Source organism: Schistocerca americana, chromosome 5 (assembly GCF_021461395.2).
Source record: "Schistocerca americana isolate TAMUIC-IGC-003095 chromosome 5, iqSchAmer2.1, whole genome shotgun sequence".
Taxonomy (NCBI): Eukaryota; Metazoa; Arthropoda; class Insecta; order Orthoptera; family Acrididae; genus Schistocerca; species Schistocerca americana.
In genome coordinates, this window is record NC_060123.1 from 343447584 (window position 1) to 343468388 (window position 20805).

A 20805-nucleotide genomic window follows, 5' to 3' on the forward strand; every position below is an offset into this window, starting at 1 on the left:
AAATACCTAATTTTGACTGTTGTGACCAAGTGCTGTCAAAACTGAAATCTAACAAATATTTTTACTTAAGCTGGATTAGCAGTCTGTTTAGCTATTCATCTATGGAGTAGAAGGAGCTGCCTATCACAAAGTTTTCCAAACTCTGTTTAAATCGTGCTTTATCTAAAACCAAGTTTTTAATGGTTGCTGGCAATTTATTGAAAACGTGTGTTCATGAATATTGGACCCCTTTTTGGACCACGGTAAGTGATTTTAGGTCTTTATGTAGATTGTTCTTATTCCTAGCATTGATACTATGTATTGAGCTATTGGCTGGAAATAGATATTTATTACTTCCAACAAATTTCATTAAGGAATAAATATACTGAGAAGCAGTGGTTAGAATGCCAAGTTCCTTGAACAGGTTTCTACATGATGTTCTTGAATTTACACCACTAATGATTCTTATCACACGCTTTTGCACCCTAAAAACTTTTGCTTGTCCCAGAATATGATCCCATATGACATAATAGAATGAAAGTAAGCAAATTATGCGAGTTTTTTTTTTTACATTTATGTCTCCTAAATCTGACAGCATTCTCACGGCAAATACAGACTTGTTTAGGCGCTTCAGCAGTTATATGGCATGCCCTTCCCAACTAATTTTATTATCCAGTTGTAATCGCAGCAATTTAACACTATCAACCTCTTCGATCTGCATGTCTTCATATGTTATACACACGCTGGAAGGAAATCTCTTACAGGTTCTGAACTGCATATAGTGGGTCTCCTTAAAGTTTAATGACAGTGAATTAGCTTTAAAACACTTATTAATGTCGGTGAAAATTTGATTAGCAGCTACTTGTAAATGCGTACTTGACTTGCTACTTATTGCAATGTCTGTATCATCTGCAAACAAAACAAACTTAACATCTGGCAATGTAACATGTGAGAGGGCATTAATATACACAATAAAAAGCTATGGACCCAAGATGGAACCTTGAGGAACACCACATGTAACCAATTCCCAATTAGTTGAAGACTGACTGCTTACTGCACAGGTATTTTACAACGACACCATTTGTTTACTTTTAGGTAGATAAAACTCAAACCGTTTTGCAGCATTGCCGGTGACATCACAATATTCTAATTTACTTAAGAGAATTCTGTGGTTTACACAGACAGAGGCTTTTGACAGGTCACAGTAAATGCCAGTAGCCTCTAATTTATTATCTGATGAATTAAGTACATTCTCACTGTAAGTGTAAATAGCTTTATCTATATCAGAACCGTTAAGAAATCCAAACTGTGACTTGGACAATATATTATTTGAAGTCAGATGCTTAAGGAGAAGCTTGCATACAACCTTTTCAAATAATGGTGCGCTGCCGGCGGACGAGGTGCGACTTAGCCGTTGGCACACGGACTGTAGTATCGCACGTTAACTTTGAGCGTGCCGGTGAACACTCAGAAATGATGCGACTTGTGCACAGAGCACGTGTGCCTTGACATAGTATACGCAATCGAGCGCGCTCCAGCGGCGATTTTCGTCTGTGACTGGCTCGCAAATCACACTGTTTAAGAAACGGACGGGCGTAAAATTCCTGCGTTAGCTCTATTATAACGCACATTTGCTCCATTGTCCATATGCTAATCATGATATTCTGTCTGCAGTATACATAAATAAAAACTTCAGTTTTTATGGACACATTCTAAGACAAAAAGGAAAATACAATGTCCAGTCAACAAGGACATCGGCTTATAAACGTTCCATTACAAGTAGTGCGATACAAATTTACAATAGCTCTTCACATAAGATAAAAATTACTTCATCATTCTCACTTTTCACTAAAATCCTAAAGCCATTCTTACATAATCACCGTTCCTATTCAGCGGCAGAATGTCTACATGTGAAAAACAGTACTTAAAACAAGAAAGTGCGAGATATCTTCCAAGAAGTTGAGCAAATTGTCTTGTAGATAAGCTAAACGAACAAACTCCCTTCTCAGAAAGAGCACAGTTATATTTAGATAACGTCGAATATTGAAGAATATACCTCTATAAACTAATAAAAAAGTATCAAAACTTAGAAATTGTGAAGGCTAGTAAAAAATTGTTTCGATGCAGTGAGACGCAAAATAGCAACACAGCAACCCATACCACAGCAACCCAGGACTCTGCTCATTACGTTATACCGACCATGACAGTTATACGACAATACTCTGCGTCTTACCCTCCACTGAAGACTTCAATCGTAGATATATTAACTGAAAGCTTTAATCTCAAATATGCCATTAGCTGACACTTAATTGTAAGAAATCATACCATCTTTTATTAATTTTCAGTGTGCCATCGCCATGAAGCGGCATATTACCACAACATGCATTCTACAATAATTCTTTCATCACCAGTACAACGTTTCCCGTCATTTTATTACAAATAAGCGTAAAATTAACGACGGGTATTCGAGAAATCGTCAATTTGCCAATGCTTAGAAACGGCGTATATACATATGGGCTTTTTTATGGGCTTTAAGTGAAGGGTAGTAGGCGTCCCTCAAGTGCGTGCTCAAAAGGGATAGCGGGAAGGTGGCGTTCTTCCATTTCGTTGGTCAATGTTCAAAAGCACGTTCCGTATATCCGTCATGTTAGATATTGATCTGCACGTTCGGGAAGTCTTCAACGTGCTTTTTCCACGCTATGACGTCAAAAACTTGAGTGCTTCCGCAACTGATGGTGGCATCCTGCTGGCCTTGTGGCTGAGACACTGCACCGTGGCATGTGCGAACCTTGCGCTGAGAGCAGCCACCAGTAAACAACTTCCTGACCGACAGTCTGTGGGAGCTGTGTAATTAGTTGTTCGTTATTTATAGCACGCGTACCTTGAAACTGTGTGTACTGTGACGCAGAGCGGGAATAATTGTGTTTTTACACTCTGTGGGCGTGATTAGATATGCTAAACAGAAATTGATTTATCACAGTGAGCATAAATCATCTTTCCTCTAGTGGTTTTCGGCGTTTATTCTGATTCCGATTTTATGTGATGGTGCCAGATGTTCACTTCTGTTCCACTAAGAATCTTTTTTGTTATCGCTTTTATGTGAATACACTGTAACATACGCTTTTGTTGTGCAGACATACAGTAGGGCACTAAAGTCTACATACGCCCTACAAATAACACTTGAAGTCAAAATCAAATGGTTCAAATGGCTCTAAGCACTATGGGACTTCGCCGGCAGTGGTGGCCGAGCGGTTCTAGGCGCTACAGTCTGGAACCGCGTGACGGCTACGGTGGCAGGTTCGAATCCTGCCTTGGGCATGGATGTGTGTGATGTCCTTAGGTTAGTTAGGTTTATGTAGTTCTAAGTTCTAGGGAACTGATGACCTCAGAAGTTAAGTCCCATAGTGCTCAGAGCCATTTGAACCATTCTTGAACTATGGGACTTAACATCTGAGGTCATCAGTCCCCTAGACTTAGAACTACTTAAACCTAGCTAATCTAAGGACATCACACACAACCATGCCCGAGGCAGGATTCGAACCTACGACCGTAGCAGCAGCGCGGTTCCGGACTGAGGCGCCTAGAACCGCTCGGTCACAACGGCCGGCGACGCCAAAATCAATCAAGAAAATATTATACATTCACTTTCTATGACATAAACAGATATGTTATGGGGCCAACTGGCGGTGAATCGAGGAAGTACAGTACATACTGACGAAACTAAAATGAACTCTAACATAGAAATTAAGCGTTTCCGGACACATGTCCACAGAACATCTTTTCTTTATTTGTGTATGAGGAATGTTTCCTGACAGTTTGGCCGTACCTTTTTGAAACACCCTGTGTATTAGGAATACTGATGACGGAGAACCAAAATTAATTTTTAGTGTTTTTTTTACGGTCATCAATCTTCTGACTGGTGCAATGCGGCCCACCACGAGCCTTTCTCTACTGTGCCAATCTGTTCGCTTCAGAATAGTACTTACAACCTCCATTAACAATTAGCAATATGCCATGCACAAACTGAGTGCTTGTCGTTCACTGTAAAAAGTACACAGATTCATAGAGAGTATGCCCCCTAGAAATTAGAACTACTTAAACCTAACTAACCTAAGGACATCACACACATACATGCTCGAGGCAGGATTCGAACCTGCGACCGTAGCAGTCGCGCGGTTCCAGAGTGAAGCGCCTAGAACCGCTCGGCCACCCCGGCCGGCTATTTTCTGGAAACTTGTGTATGTTATTCGTCAGCTATCATTGAAGGATGAAATATCTTAAGTATAGTGTTTCTGTAATTTCGCAAATCTGTATTTTAAGTATAGATTTCCTGTAATTTCGCAAACCAGGTTTTCCTTTTTGTTCTTGAACCTACTATCCTTCACCCTTCACATATAAGTGCGTTCCTATGTAATCATTTTAACTTTCAACAGCAAGTAACATACACATGTCTACAGATTCGAGGAGTTGCATCAGATAGGCTTGGAACACAGAAACTACCGACACTCTGATGATTGTGAGTAGCACTTTTGGTCGACTTTCTAAATCTTTATCTCCTTCTTTTGGTTCAGAACATCACACTTCCCTCAAATACAAGATTGGTAATCACTTGACGTCTCAGAAAGTGTTCTATCAACGATCCCTTCTTTTAATCAAGTTAGACCACGAATTTCTTTTCTCCCCAGTCCTATTCAGTACTTACAAATACATCTACATACGTACTCCTCAAACCACCGTACGGTGCGTGGTGGAGACTGTCCCTTACCACCATGTCTTTCCTTTCCTGTTCCACTCGTATACAGAGCGAAGGGAAAGGTACTCTCTATACGTCTCCGTATGAGCCCTAATTTCTAGTATCTTATCTTCGTGGTCCTTACGCGAAAAGTATGTTGGCAGCATTAGGATCGCACTGCAGTGAGTATCAAATGCCTGTCCTCTAAATTTTCTCAGGAATGTTCCTCGATACGAACGTCATCACCTCTGCAGGGATTCTTATTTGAATTCCCGAAGAATCTCCATAAGGCTTGGGTGTTGTTCGAACCTACCGGTAACAAATCTAGCAGGCTGCCTCTTAATTGCTTCGACATCTCCCTTATAACTGACCTGCTGCGAATCCAAAACACTTGAGTAGTACTCAAGAATAGGTCGAATTAATGTCCCATATGCGGTCTCTATTACAGATGAACCACACTGTCCTAAAATTCTCCCAATAATCCGAAGTCGAAAATTCGCCGTCGATACTAGAGTCCTTACGTGCCTGTTCCATTTCAAATCGCTTTGCAACGTTACGCCCATTTATCTGAACGATGTGTCTGTGTCAGGCAGGACACTAAACATTGTATCCGAACATTACGGGTTTGTCTCTCCCACTCATGCGCGCTAACTCACATTTTTCTTCATTCGGAGTTGGCTACCATTCACCACGGCAACTAGAAATTTTCTCTAAGTCACCTTGTTTCCTCCTACAGTCACTCAAAGGCGACACCATTCTGAACGCCACGAGATCGTCAGCAAAGAGCTGCAGGTTCCTGTCCTCCCTGTCCGCCAGATCATTTACGTATGTTAGGAACATAAAAACAATATATACACTGCATAATTAATAATAATTCAATATACTGACATCTTGAGCATACAAATGAAACAGCGGTCAGGTACAAAAGTAAACATACACTGTGATGTTCTTCACTCTCAGACCCAATTTAATATTGTGTATTGCCACCTTCTGCTTAGATCACAGCTTCCGAACGTCGAGGCATAGATTCCACTCTTTCATTAAGGCTGCTTTTAAATCATGTTTGCTTTTGATGTTGTCTTTTTTTATCCCACGCCTTAGTTCTCCCCAAAGATGTACAATTGGTTTAATGTGTGGTGCTGGGGAGGCGAATGCAAGTGTTTTGCTACATTGTAAAGTAGCCATTCTTTTACGACAATGGCCGTATACTTGAGGTCATTGTCTGGCTGAAATACCCATTCTGTTCTTAGTCCCAGTTTCTCCGTAGATTGCTTCTGATTCTCCTTTAATATGGTGAGATACTTCGATTTATTTATAATACCTTCAATAAATACTAAATTCACAACTCCAGCTCCAGATTGCTACCCCACACAAGAATATTTCCACCACCATAATTCACTGACGAGTCAAGATTTCTCTTCTTCAATCTTTTATTGCTTCTTCGCCACACCTTTTGCTGTCCATCACAATGGAAAATCTTAAACTTACTCTCATCCCTGGGAAGTAATGTATTCCAAAACGTGGAATCTTTATTTCGGTGCAGAGTTGCAAATTCTAGGCGCTTCTGTTCATTTGCTCTGCTTGTGAACGGTTTCTTCATTGCTGTCCTACTTTCAAATCCATGATTGTGCAGCGGTCTTCGAACTGTTATGTGGTGAACATTATTTTCACTAGTATTCGAGACATCTAATACCAACTCCGTAGCTGTAATTCTGGGACCCGCATTCACTTTTCTAATGGCGTGGCCGCGCTCCCCGTTAGATAATTTTGTTGGTCGTCCACATCTAGCTTTGTTTCCCACACTTCCTCGATCCCTGTATTTTCTTATTACTGTTTCCCCAATTTTCCGCAGTGATAAGTCCTTTTAACTGAGCTCAGTAATATTTTTCCTCACCACTGGTATTTCGGTTCTTTTTGAATCCACGTTATGCCATGGATTTATGTACTGCAATACACGTCTATTATATCAACAAACCACACCACTTACACTGTGTTCACTACAATGTCTCCCTTGCAACTAACGACAGACTCGAAGTGTGTGTTGACTTCTGTACCGCAGTAAACAAATACTGTTGTATCTATCACGCTTGCAGTACACGATACCGGTCTAAAGACCTTGGCTTACGTTATTGCAGACGTGGACGCAGGCACCGAGTTGTACGCCTATCTCTGTGGATCTAGGCTGTACGCAACATGCTACAAAACTGGGGTATATGTAGACTTTAGTGTCCGACTGTAAGCGTGGGCAGTGTGCTAGCATTGTGAGTAGATGGCGTATTAATTCTCTGGTGATGGTAATAATAGCACGTAAAGGTGTAGCTAGAAACTATATTACTGACCAGAGGTAACTTTAAATAATCTCCAGGATTTACAGCCGTTGGTTCTCTTTATGGCCGAGTGACAGAAATGATAAATTCTTTATGTTGATGCCCGGTTATCTGTTGCAGGCCAAGAACTAAATTTGTTCTGCTTCGGAAGTCGTTCTGCTATTATCGTATTGGTGATAGTGCTATTGGTTATTTACACACACACACACACACACACACACACACACACACACACACACACACACACACACACACAGACAGACACTAATATATATATAACAAGGCTACAACTTTGCTTCCGCCGTTTCTTCCCAAAGCTCAAAGTTCGAGGCTTTTGTGAGCATCTTAAAAAAAATTACGTTTCAAAGTATTGGCTATCGCTACTTTCTCCCATCTTTCGAGCAGCATACGAATCCCGCAGCGGAATAACTGGGCGTCTTTCGAGAAGATCCATGCATCGGTCCAGTTTTGCAATTTTTCATATGACAGGAAGCGCTGGGCAGCCAGGTCGTGTGCCATTGAACTAAAAAGTTGATAGTCAAAGCGAACAATGTCTGGAGAATACGGCGGGTGCGGTAGGACTTCCCGTTTCAATGTTTTCAGGTATATTTTGGCGGGTTTTGCAACATGGGGTCGAGCACTGTCATGCTGCAAAATCACCTTTTCATGCCTATCGCTGTATTGTGGGCCTTTGTCTTTCATTGATCGGCTCAAACACATCAACTGCTTTCGATCACGATCTCCTGTAATTGTTCCCGTCGGTTCCAGTAGCATCGAAAGGTTTCTCTCTTTCACAACCATGCCGGTCTTCAACGTCAAAATCACCGTTCTTGAAGCATGGAAACCATTTTCTGCAAATTTCTGTCATTAACAGGCGTTTCATCATAGGTCTTAGCCAGCTTTCTATGAGCCTCAGCCGCAGATTTCTTCATATCAAAGCAGAAAATTAATACCTTCCGCAGATGAAGAGAATTGGGCTCATAAGTTGACATATTCAGCCGACAATAACTTTAAGATGCAATCAAAAATCGACTAATATTTTGATGACGTTATGTTCTCAAATGCCTAAGCTTACTGTATGACACTTACGACCTACGACTTGCGCCACTACTTTCCAACTATGCCGTCTACTGCAGAACGGTGGAAGCAAAGTTGTAGACCTAATGTATATTGTAGGCGGATTACTGATCTGCTGCATGAAGTTGATGTTTAATAAAAGAAATTGTTAAATTGACCTCCCACACCTTCACACTTTACAACTCGAACTCTACTCTGCCTAAATCTCACGCTACATATTATACAGAATCTGTGCGCGGTTTCCAGCTGTCGAAAGTCATGGAATTTTACGAAGAACCGGAACAGAATTCACAGCTCTAAAAAAACAAAAACCGAAGTCCATTAGTGCTGAGAAGCTATGGCCAATGTTTCCTAGGAAGCAAAAAATAATCCTTAGTATGCATTACATTCTTCAAATCAGCTACCAAAGTCTTCTGAGTCAATTCGATAAAAAATTCACAATCGGTACCTTGAAGTGTTTTAGGAAAAAAGCTTTCATAAAGACAATACAAAAAATGGTTCAAATGGCTCTGAGCACTATGGGACTTAACATCTGAGGTCACCAGTCCCCTAGAACTTAGAACTACTTAAACCTAACCAACCTAAGGACATCACACACATCCATGCCCGAGGCAGGATTCGAATCTGCGACCGTAGCGGTCGCGCGGTTCCAGACTGAAGCGCCTTGAACCGCTCGGCCACATCGGCCACCTTCCCACAGTGGAGCTTTGGAAATTGGGAAAAAGTGTTTTGAAACATGTATAGTACTCACCACATCTGGTGCCTTCTGACTCTCGGCAACTGCCACATTTAGTGAAATTTATGGATCCACTGAAGAGGTAATAACAGCTGTAGAGCGGTATGTCAGATTGAAGGAAAAAAAAACTTCAGAAGCTGCATTCCCATATGTATCACAAAATCTTTCTCTTTATTGAAGGTTTTGTTCTGCTGTAGTTCAAATTTCAGAGTCAAATTTACATGAAATTTTATCACTTTCTTTAAATCTGTTGTTGTTAGTATGACATTATAAAATAATTGTGGTTCATAATTTTAGCTATAGACAGGGAAGTGGTTTTTCCTCTAATCAGCTCTATAACAGAGATTTACTTACGTTCTTTATTCCATTCTTTAATAGTGGCATCTACTTTTTGTGTGGTGCAATCTATTACCGAAATTTCAGTAATTACTCCAGAAAAGTAAGGTTTTTCAAAATTTGAAAGGAAGTGTTCAAAAGTGGTCATTTAACTAGAAACAAATATTCTATTGAAATTTAAAAGTGTTGCAGGCAAGATAATCTTGTCAATGGTATTCTTAACAGACAGTCTGTTGCGTTATTACTCTACTACACTCCAATAATTGGGAAGTGAAATCAAATGAAGTACAGGCATTGTCCAAAAACAGTTACAAGTTGAATATGCTTTGAAATAGTAGGTATTGAAAACGAATACAAATTTGCATTTCGATGACAGGTAAAACTCGAACAATATAATTTGGGTATCAAATGGTTCAAGTGGCTCTGAGCACTATGGGACTTCAACATCTGAGGTCATCAGCCCCCTATAACTTAGAACTACGTATTCCTAACGAACCTAAGGACATCACAGACATCCATGCCAGAGGCTGGATTCAAACCTGCGACCGTGGCGGTCGCGCGGTTCCATACTGAAGCGCCTAGAACCGCTCGGCCACACTGGCCGGCTTTGGGTATCAGGCTGCGTCATTACAAAACACTTCATGGCAACTAACAGCTGGAAATTCGTCCGCTTTTTATCTGTTTTAGTGTTAAATAATAAAGCAGCCTAATACCCAAAAAGATTTTATTGAAATTGATACTGTTCATGGAAGGCTCCGAACTCTAACTGCTAAAATTATCAACGCATTAAAGAAAATCAGTTCAGTTTCAAATGTCACACGTTCCTCGGTAGACGACCTCCTTCCATTTAAAGAAAGAAGTTGGCTTATGACCAACGAAGTGTGACTTAACCCTATACAAGCTACGTAGCTAATTTTTAGAATATGTAGAATCTTACTCTCTATACAATTTTGTAACTGAAAAATCAACAGAGTGGTCATTTAGGATCTTTAGTAAGTAATCTGGTTTTGATCCAGCAGATTGTATATTTAATTAGCCAATCATCGACTACGAGACATCAGAAATTGCCCTTGAAAACGACCCGAAAAAGATGGATGAATATTTCTAAGTATGGCGACTTAAACCCAGCGCCATGAAGACAGGGACAGCATTCTTTCACCTAAACAACAAGCAGGCACACTATGCACTCCGAACCGCTTTCAGAAACCAAATGTTGAGATACAATCCTCGACCAAAATACTTGGGAGTAGCGCTTGATCCCACTCTCACCTTCAGAGCCGACCTGGAGAAGACAGCCTGCAAAATAAAAACTAGAAATAACATAAACCAAAAACTGACAGGAAATGTCTGGGGAACGAATGGTATAACCCTCAGGATATCGGCTCTTGCTCTTGTCTATTCAGCAACAGAATACAGCAACTCTACGTGATTAAATAGCGCCCATACAAGAGCAGTAGATACTCAACTCAATAATACTATGAGGCTGGTATCGGGAACCATCAACACCAACCCAGTGGCTTCCTGTTCTGTCCAACATCCATCCTCCACACTTACGAAGACAGCTAGCACTGAAAATAGAGTGGCAGAAATGTCTAGACAACCGTCAACTTCCTATCCATCAAGACCTCATCTCCCAATCTCGACTAAGGTCTCGAAAACCAACATGGAAGGGGGGAGAGTGTTCAGTAAGAGACAATTTTAACATTGATGATGCTTGGCACTGAGAATGGTCTTCCTCCAACCCAGACTCAAATAATTTAATCAAAGATGTGAGCCAACGCCCTGTCGGATTTGAGCTACCGAAGAGATTCTGGACATCACTCAACTGGTTCCGAAAAAGGCGTGGCAATTGTCGCTACTGCAGGCATAAATGGGGCGTGGTTGATAGACCTGACTGCGACTGTGGACACAAAAAACAGACACTACAGCACATCGCCACTGAATGCCTTTTAAGGAAATTCCAAGGCACCTTCCTGGACCTTCAGTTGGTTGAGGGAGAAGCTATCGCTTGGCTGAAAGGACTGGACACCCATCCTTGAGCAGTACAGTACTGCCAACTACATGGTCACCTTATCGAACTACATATCATTTATTATTTTATTCTGTGTGACCTGATATTATATACATTTGTCGTTATCAGTATTTAATCTTATAATCAGTGAGTACTGTACATATATCTTTTATCTCAAAATGTACCAGATTAATCTGATGCTGTATTTAAAGCCATACGAAATAAAAACACTGAAGAATTATCAATGTATACCAAATAGCTTTATCAAATTATACAGGACTTCAGTGTGTAGCAGGAACAACATTTACAAATACTGCAAAAACATAACCTCATTTCTCACAACAATAACAACAAAAACAGTAGAAAATGTCAGTAAGTGCGTATGGTGTTCTCTAGTGCGAGTTTCTTCATGTGTTTCTAAAATCAGTCACTAAACCGAAAAGCCGACAAAAAAAATTCATGACGTCCTAGGTACACTATCCTCAAAGTACGCACTCTCCCCTACTTTGTCCGTCATAACAAAAAATATCACTTCACACATACGCAGCAATTTATTAATTGCTTAAATTGTAAAGTATGTGAAGGGAAAATATTTTTCGACAACTTAAGAATAATTCTGCTCACGTAACTACATAAATTATTAACAGTTGGTGATATGAAATACATTAAACAGATACCTAACGCAGAAGATAATCCTGCCGTATTCAAGAAGAGCAAGAGTACCTGCAAATTGAGAGAATGTTTCTTTTGAGAGCTCTGATGCAGGTACAGACAAGAGCTACCCAACTACAGTGAATGAATTTTCTGCAAACTCAAGAAAATAATAAAAATTACATGTATAAAATGCTGTTATTGTTGAAATATTTAAAGTATGGCGGAAACAACGACTTTCTGTAGATACCGATTTGCAGAAACCTGTTTAGTGAAGGAAATTGTGAATAATTTATGTTTCTCAAAGAATAAGCGACATCCATTATAACGATATGTTTATGTAATGTGTATACATAAACATACAGTTATAAATGTCCCCGTTCGTATTCGCTAATAATAACAATATGTTCACTTTTGTGCTGTAACATATAGCTATAATCAGCGGAAGAAATAAATTTGCGAACGCCGACCGTGTGCGGCTGTTTCTTGTTGGATCGCCTGATCAGTCGGAAGTTGCATTGCAGAGGGGAGTAAATGCCTATTCAAAATATAATTATTTTTGGATAGCTCAACATGAATTTCCTAAGGGAACGTAGTTTACCATGCATTTACCAGTAGAATATGGCGCGGAGAAAATATTTCGCCGCATGGAACTTCCGTCCGATTTCGACGAAAGAATTCGTGATGTGAACTCTCTATTTGGCAGAAACATAAAGAAAATTAAATAACTTCATGAAGGAGTGAGACATAGATTCTATACTAAATAAACAGTACATACACCAGTTCCATTTAACTCTGAATTTATGGCAATTAATAGATGAACTTACACTGCAATGAAAGATTTAACATGGATGCCGTTTTGACTGGCACTTCTCTTCTCGTAATGAAAATAATTCCTTTGACGTTTTCACATACACGTCGCACAATAAATCAACTGCTATGCAGTACTGCACTTTTACTTTACACTAAAATAATATTATTTTTAAAAATAATAATATGGCGGCAAGACATGCGCGTCCGACACAAGTTACAGGAGACAAGAGAAGAAAAAAATGAGTAACCGAGTAACTGTTAATCGAGAATATCTCGTACATCAAAAGAATGTGTAAAATTGTTCTTCTTCTGTCCGTTTTTCGCGCCGCGGTTTTTAAAGTCAGTAACTCACTGCATCTCTGACGGCGCTGCGATAATAAACAAGTTACGTCACAGGTCGTTCACCTTTTACATTCTCGCAACATTATTTGCGAACTGTAGCTGTTGCCGAGCGACTGCTCGATTAGTGAATGATTTAAAATGATAAGGCAATCACATAATGTTACGCCATTCTCACGGTGGCAGCGGAAATGTACTGTTCGCGGAGGACTTCCATTATCTACGTTGGAAACAGTGACCAGACTCTGAAATTAATACTGCTCATTGTTAACCTAATATCGTTCGCCATGATAAGTGAATAGCTGATCAACATATTTTGTAGACTGGAATTCATATTTCATTCTCTGAAATGCTTTACATTCATTAGAAAATAAATCTCGCTACCTGTTCAGGATTGACTAAGGACATTATAATAGTACTTCTATAAAATGACTAACAGGTGTAGAAAACACTACTTGTATAGACTAACGCCTAGAGGAAGCAATGCAGTTGTGTGTTTGTTGTTCCAACTCAGCGCTCTGAATCTATGTTTAACAGCGCTTGCCGCAGCGGCGAGCTGTAAGCTTCCCGGCCCCGTGATACTGAACAGTGCGCCGTTAGGAAACCTCTCTGCGAGTGGAAATTGGGGCACAGGGAAAACAACTCATTCAAAGCAACGAGCAGAGAAGTGCTCACCAGGCAACGGATCTAGGGTTTCTGCGCCCACCTCAACAACACACCTGCGCTTCATTTCACAGTTACGCCCACATTTTATTTTTCCCTAGATTAGAGTTATGGTTCAAAAGGCTCTGTGCACTATGGGACTTAACATCTATGGTCATCAGTCCCCTAGAACTTAGAACTACTTAAAACTAACTAACCTAAGGGCATCACACAACACCCAGTCATCACGAGGCAGAGAAAATCCCTGACCCCGTCGGGAATCGAACCCGGCAACCCGGGCGCGGGAAGCGAGAACGCTACCGCACGACCGCGAGCTGCGGACCATTACAGTTACTAAACGTACTTTACATTTGCTGATTTTCATATCTAACGTTTTGAAGAAGAATATAGAGTAACATCTTTGTACACCTGAACGATTACTTTTCATTTTACTTGAAACTCCACGTTCTATGTTATCGAGTAGAGTCTGCGCAGGTCGGTTCTGTTGTTTGATCACCGTTAAGTAAATTTATAACAAGTTACGTAGAAACGTATACAGGGTGTTACAAAAATGTACGGCCAAACTTTCAGGAAACATTCCTCACACACAAAGAAAGACAATATGTTATGTGGACATGTGTCCGGAATCGCTTACTTTCCATGTTAGAGCTCATTTTATTACTTCTCTTCAAATCACATTAATTATGGAATGGAAACACACAGCAACAGAACGTACCAGCGTGACTTCAAACACTTTGTTACAGGAAATGTTCAAAATGTCCTCCGTTAGCGAGGATACATGCATCCACCCTCCGTCGCATGGAATCCCTGATGTGCTGATGCAGCCCTGGAGAATGGCGTATTGTATCACAGCCGTCCACAATACGAGCACGAAGAGCCTCTACATTTCGTACCGGGGTTGCGTAGAAAAGAGCTTTCAAATGCCCCCATAAATGAAAGTCAAGAGGGTTGAGGTCAGGAGAGCGTGGAGGCCATGGAATTGGTCCGCCTCTACCAATCCATCGGTCACCAACTCTGTTGTTGAGAAGCGTACGAACACTTCGACTGAAATGTGCAGGAGCTCCATCGTGCATGAACCACGTGTTGTGTCGTACTTGTAAAGACACATGTTCTAGCAGCACAGGTAGAGTATCCCGTATGAAATCATGATAACGTGCTCCATTGAGCGTAGGTGGAAGAACATGGGGCCCAATCGAGACATCACCAACAATGCCTGCCCAAACGTTCACAGAAAATCTGTGTTGATGACGTGATTCCGACGTGATTGCACAATTGCGTGCGGATTCTCGTCAGCCCACACATGTTGATTGTGAAAATTTACAATTTGATCACGTTGGGATGAAACCTCATCCGTAAAGAGAACATTTGCACTGAAATGAGGATTGACACATTGTTGGATGAACCATTCGCAGAAGTGTACCCGTGGAGGCCAATCAGCTGCTGATAGTGCCTGCACACACTGTACGTGGTACGGAAACAACTGGTTCTCCCGTAGCACTCTCCATACAGTGACGTGGTCAGCGTTACCTTGTACAGCAGCAACTTCTCTGACGCTGACATTAGGGTTATCGTCAACTGCACGAAGAATTGCCTCGTCCATTGCGGGTGTCCTCGTCGTTCTAGGTCTTCCCCAGCCGCGAGTCATAGGCTGGAATGTTCCGTGCTCCCTAAGACGCCGATCAATTGCTTCGAACGTCTTCCTGTCGGGACACCTTCGTTCTGGAAATCCGTCTCCTTACAAACGCACCGCGGCACGGCTTTTGCCCCGTGCTAATCCATTCATCAAATGGGCATCTGCCAAATCTGCATTTCTAAACATTGTACTGACTGCAAAACCACATTCGTGATGAACACTAACCTGTTGATGCTACGTACTGATGTGCTTGATGCTAGTACTGTAGAGCAATGAGTCGCATGTCAACACAAGCACCGAAGTCAACATTCCCTTCCTTCAATTGGGCCAACTGGCGGTGAATCGAGGAAGTACAGTACGTACTGACGAAACTAAAATGAACTCTAACATAGAAATTAAGCGTTTCCGGACACATGTCCACAGAACATCTTTTCTTTATTTGTGTATGAGGAATGTTTCCTGAAAGTTTGGCCGTACCTTTTTGAAACACCCTGTGTATTAGGAATACTGATGACGGAGAACCAAAATTAATTTTTAGTGTTTTTTTTCGGTCATCAATCTTCTGACTGGTGCAATGCGGCCCACCACGAGCCTTTCTCTACTGTGCCAATCTGTTCGCTTCAGAATAGTACTTACAACCTCCGTTATCAATTAGCAATATGCCATGCACAAACTGAGTGCTTGTCGTTCACTGTAAAAAGTACACAGATTCATAGAGAGTATGCCCAAAACGGCTAAAACCTAGATTAGATATCTAATTTTGATAGATATTTTCTGGAAAAAATGGCTCTGAGCACTATGGGACTTAACATCTGAGGTCATCAGTCCCCTAGAACTTAGAACTACTTAAACCTAACTAACCTAAGGACATCACACACATACATGCTCGAGGCAGGATTCGAACCTGCGACCGTAACAGTCGCGCTGTTCCAGAGTGAAGCGCCTAGAACCGCTCGGCCACCCCAGCCGGCTATTTTCTGGAAACTTGTGTATGTTATTCGTCAGCTATCATTGAAGGATGAAACATTTTAAGTATAGTGTTTCTGTAATTTCGCAAATCTGTATTTTAAGTATAGATTTCCTGTAATTTCGCAAACCAGGTTTTCCTTTTTGTTCTTGAACCTACTATCCTTCACCCTTCACATATAAGTGCGTTCCTATGTAATCATTTTAACTTTCAACAGCAAGTAACATACACATGTCTACAGATTCGAGGAGTTGCATCAGATAGGCTTGGAACACAGAAACTACCGACACTCTGATGATTGTGAGTAGCACTTTTGGTCGACTTTCTAAATCTTTATCTCCTTCTTTTGGTTCAGAACATCACACTTCCCCCAAATACAAGATTGGTAATCACTGGACGTCTCAGAAAGTGTTCTATCAACGATCCCTTCTTTTAATCAAGTTAGACCACGAATTTCTTTCTCCCCAATCCTATTCAGTACTTACAAATACATCTACATACGTACTCCTCAAACCACCGTACGGTGCGTGGTGGAGACTGTCCCTTACCACTATGTCTTTCCTTTCCTGTTCCACTCGTATACAGAGCGAAGGGAAAGGTACTCTCTATACGTCTCCGTATGAGCCATAATTTCTAGTATCTTATCTTCGTGGTCCTTACGCGAAAAGTATGTTGGCAGCAGTGGGATTGCACTGCAGTCAGTATCAAATGCCTGTCCTCTAAATTTTCTCAGGAATGTTCCTCGAAACGAACGTCACCACCCCTGCAGGGATTCCTATTTGAATTCCCGAAGAATCTCCATAAGGCTTGGGTGTTGTTCGAACCTACCGGTAACAAATCTAGCAGGCTGCCTCTTAATTGTTTCGACATCTCCCTTATAACTGACCTGCTGCGAATCCAAAACACTTGAGTAGTACTCAAGAATAGGTCGAACTAATGTCCTATAAGCGGTCTCTATTACAGATGAACCACACTGTCCTAAAATTCTCCCAATAATCCGAAGACGAAAATTCGCCGTCGATACTAGAGTCCTTACGTGCCTGTTTCATTTCAAATCGCTTTGCAAAGTTACGCCCATTTATCTGAACGATGTGTCTGTGTCAGGCAGGACACTAAATATTGTATCCGAACATTACGGGTTTGTCTCTCCCACTCATGCGCACTAACTCACATTTTTCTTCATTCGGAGTTGGGTACAATTCACCACGGCAACTAGAAATTTTCTCTAAGTCACCTTGTTTCCTCCTACAGTCACTCAAAGGCGACACCTTTCTGTACGCCACGAGATCGTCAGCAAACAGCTGCAGGTTCCTGTCCTCCCTGTCCGCCAGATCATTTACGCATAGGGCAAATAACAGCGGTCTTATCACACTTGCCTGGTGTACGCCTAATGTACGCCTAACAACAGTTTTGTCTCTGATGAACACGCATCGTCGAGGACAGCATATTGGGCTCTATTACTTAAATCTTCGAGCCACTCACATGTAAGGGAACCTGTTCTATATGATCGTACCTTAGTTAACGGTTGGCAGTGGTGCAGCGTGTCAGATGCTTTTCGGAAATCTAAAAATCTGCAATCTACCTACTGCCCAGCATCCATAATTACATAATCTACCCATCTAATATTCAGCATTCTTCTGCAGCAGTTATTTCAAATGCTGCTATTCTTTTCTTGTCTGAACTGTTCATCGTCTACGTAACACTTCTATACAAGGTTACATTCCAGACAAATACCTTCACAAAGACTTCGTAACGCTTAAAAACCAAATGTTAATAAATTTCTATTCTTCAGAAACGCTTTTCTTGCCATTTCACGCAGTCTACATTTTATATCCCGTAGATTTCTGATGATGGCTATGATAACCGAAACCGGTCACTACTAATAGAAATAAAAGAAATAGCGATTTAGGCTGTCGCTTTTCAGTCTCGTATAATGTTACAATCGCTGAGGTTTCAACATGTAGCAATTTTTGGTTGGTTGGAGGAATTGGGGAGGGAGGACCAAACAGCGAGGTCATCGGTCCCATCGGATTAAGGAATGTTTGGGAAGGAAGTCAGCCGTGTCCTTTCAAAGGGACCATCCGGTAATTTGCCAGGAGTGAATTAGAGAAATCACAGAAATCTTAAACACGGTTGGCTGGACGCGGATTTGAACTATCGTCCGCTAATCATCGCGCCACCTCGCTCGGTAGCACATTCTTGTGATACTTATATAAGAGGGTGGTCAGAAACAGTCTGAAAAGCCTATAAGGGTCTTGTAGGGTAGGTTGTGCTGAGAAATAACTACGAAGACAAAATTTTCTATATATTACGCCATTTCCGAGTTAATTACCACTTACGTTAACCTAGCAAACAGTTGTGCGCTCAAATTCGAGGGGCCCGTCAGATAAAATTAGTGTCAGTTATTCCCATAGCGTAGATGATAGCACACGAAATTGCTTACCCTTTGGTTCGGGTTCGAGACTTATACCGTCCCACATGTAATTTTTGTACCGCTTCCTTGTTCGATTTTAGGAAACCAAACAAACAACATGTTTGATGACACCGTCCCTGGAAGGCCACTTGAATTTGTGTGCGCAACGGCCTGATTTTCTAAATTCCAGTACTAATTAACTCGAAAACAGTGCAACGTATCGATTTTTTTCTTAATAATTATTTCTCAACACAACCAACCCTGCAATCCTCTTACAAGCTCTCTAGAATGTTTCTGACCAACAATATATATATAGGAATATAATGGCTACAACAGCTGAGTGTGATGGGTCTCCACACGCACAGGTAAACACATGAACCGCACCTTCACACAGGCGTTCGCTTGGATTTGTTAGAGTAGGACACAGGCGTGTGGGAGCTCTTCTCCTGAGGGTGGTCCAGAGGTTTACCGTGCTGTTATCTTGTTACTATTTGATCAAATTCCACACATGTCATGTCGTTGATCGTAGAAGGCTCTCTCCAGTACCATCAGAAAATGTGTATTATTAAAAAAAAGGTCTGTGTCATAAACCACGAGATATAAAAGTTGAGAATTACTTGCGGACGTCAGAAAATTCAACACACTATCAGCTATAACTTACTGAAAATCGCATCTCAGAAAATTTACTCATTTTGGATATATTACTGGTTGGTGTCTTAGCTGCTTCAGAGCCTCGTGCACTCACCGTCCCAAGAGTTTCGGGACTGATTTTATTCCTGGCTTACAAGCGACGTCAGCGCAGTAAATAAGGTGGCAGCTTGAACTAATAACTGTAAACACCAGATGTGCAGTCGAAAGTCACTTAGGGGCAGACAGTGTTAAATGATAGCCGTGTAACCGTATGTTGTCAACGCTGTAATGTCGCAAGTATCAGTGGAGTAACATTTTTTAATCAAGTGTTGAATACATTCTCCAGAATGTTTTGAAGAGGAAAAAAAGTGCAACGTTTGTCCCGCAACCCTGACTGCCCAGTAAAGATAACGATACGTGGATACATGCCACGACTTCACTGAAACACGTGACACGGCCAACGGCTTTCCAGAGAAAGTCATAACGGGTGTCCAGACTTGACGTTATCAGTACGAACCTACTGAAGAATGACAAAAAGCAGAAATTCAAATAGAGGATCAAGGCTTTGACTGCAGACATTGCAACCGGTCGGACGTGCGAATTTAACGACATCCCAAAGAAGAACTCTGACAGTTTCTTCTGGTAGTATGTACGTTTCGTACGACGTTCTACGTAGAACACATGAAGCATTAAACCCACCATCTGTTTTTTATTAACACAGTCTCGGAACTTTTTGGGCTTAGGCTGGTATCTATTTCATCAACCTTTGAGGTTCCTACAACAATATGGTGGGACCCGTCTTGTTGGGAACCCCTCCTTCCCTCGTCTAATACCATGCCTAGTAACACTTTTTAGGAGAGAAAAATGTCTAAACGCACATCATTGTGAAAGGCACAAAACATGTTCAGTTCGTTCACTGGCAGCGTGAATTCTCAGTCGATGTGCCTGGAGATGGTCAGTATTGACTTTTGCAGAGAAATGAATTGTCGCTCCACCATTAATACCGATTTCTTCTAGCAAAACCTCACGCTGTTCGGTGACGCCCCTTAGAATCTATCCTAATCCCCGCCTCTTTACTAGTTTTCTAGGCAGCGGTGTGGTGTACCAGTTGCTTCACTGCAATTACAATTACAGAAACTTCAGCATTTGGTTTGGTAACTGCAACACTTGGTTGGCTCTCATTGCCGATGCCTGCAAGATCCACGAAGAACTATCAGTCACATTGTTAAATTTGTTTACCCTTACACTTGGCTTGTTAGCACATCCTTCTCCTTAATCGCAGATGCATCCTCTGCGCTTGGAACAGAATGAGCTGCAGCAGTCGTAAGACATTGGACCTGTTTTCGAGAGGATGGTGGTTCAAACTCCATCCACCAATTCATCCGTGATTTCTACAAATCGGTTTAATGTCAGGATGGTTCCTTCGAAAGTGAACAGCCGATATCCTTTCCCGTCCTTCCGTCATCGGAGCTTGTGCATTGGTACGTTTAGCCCCATC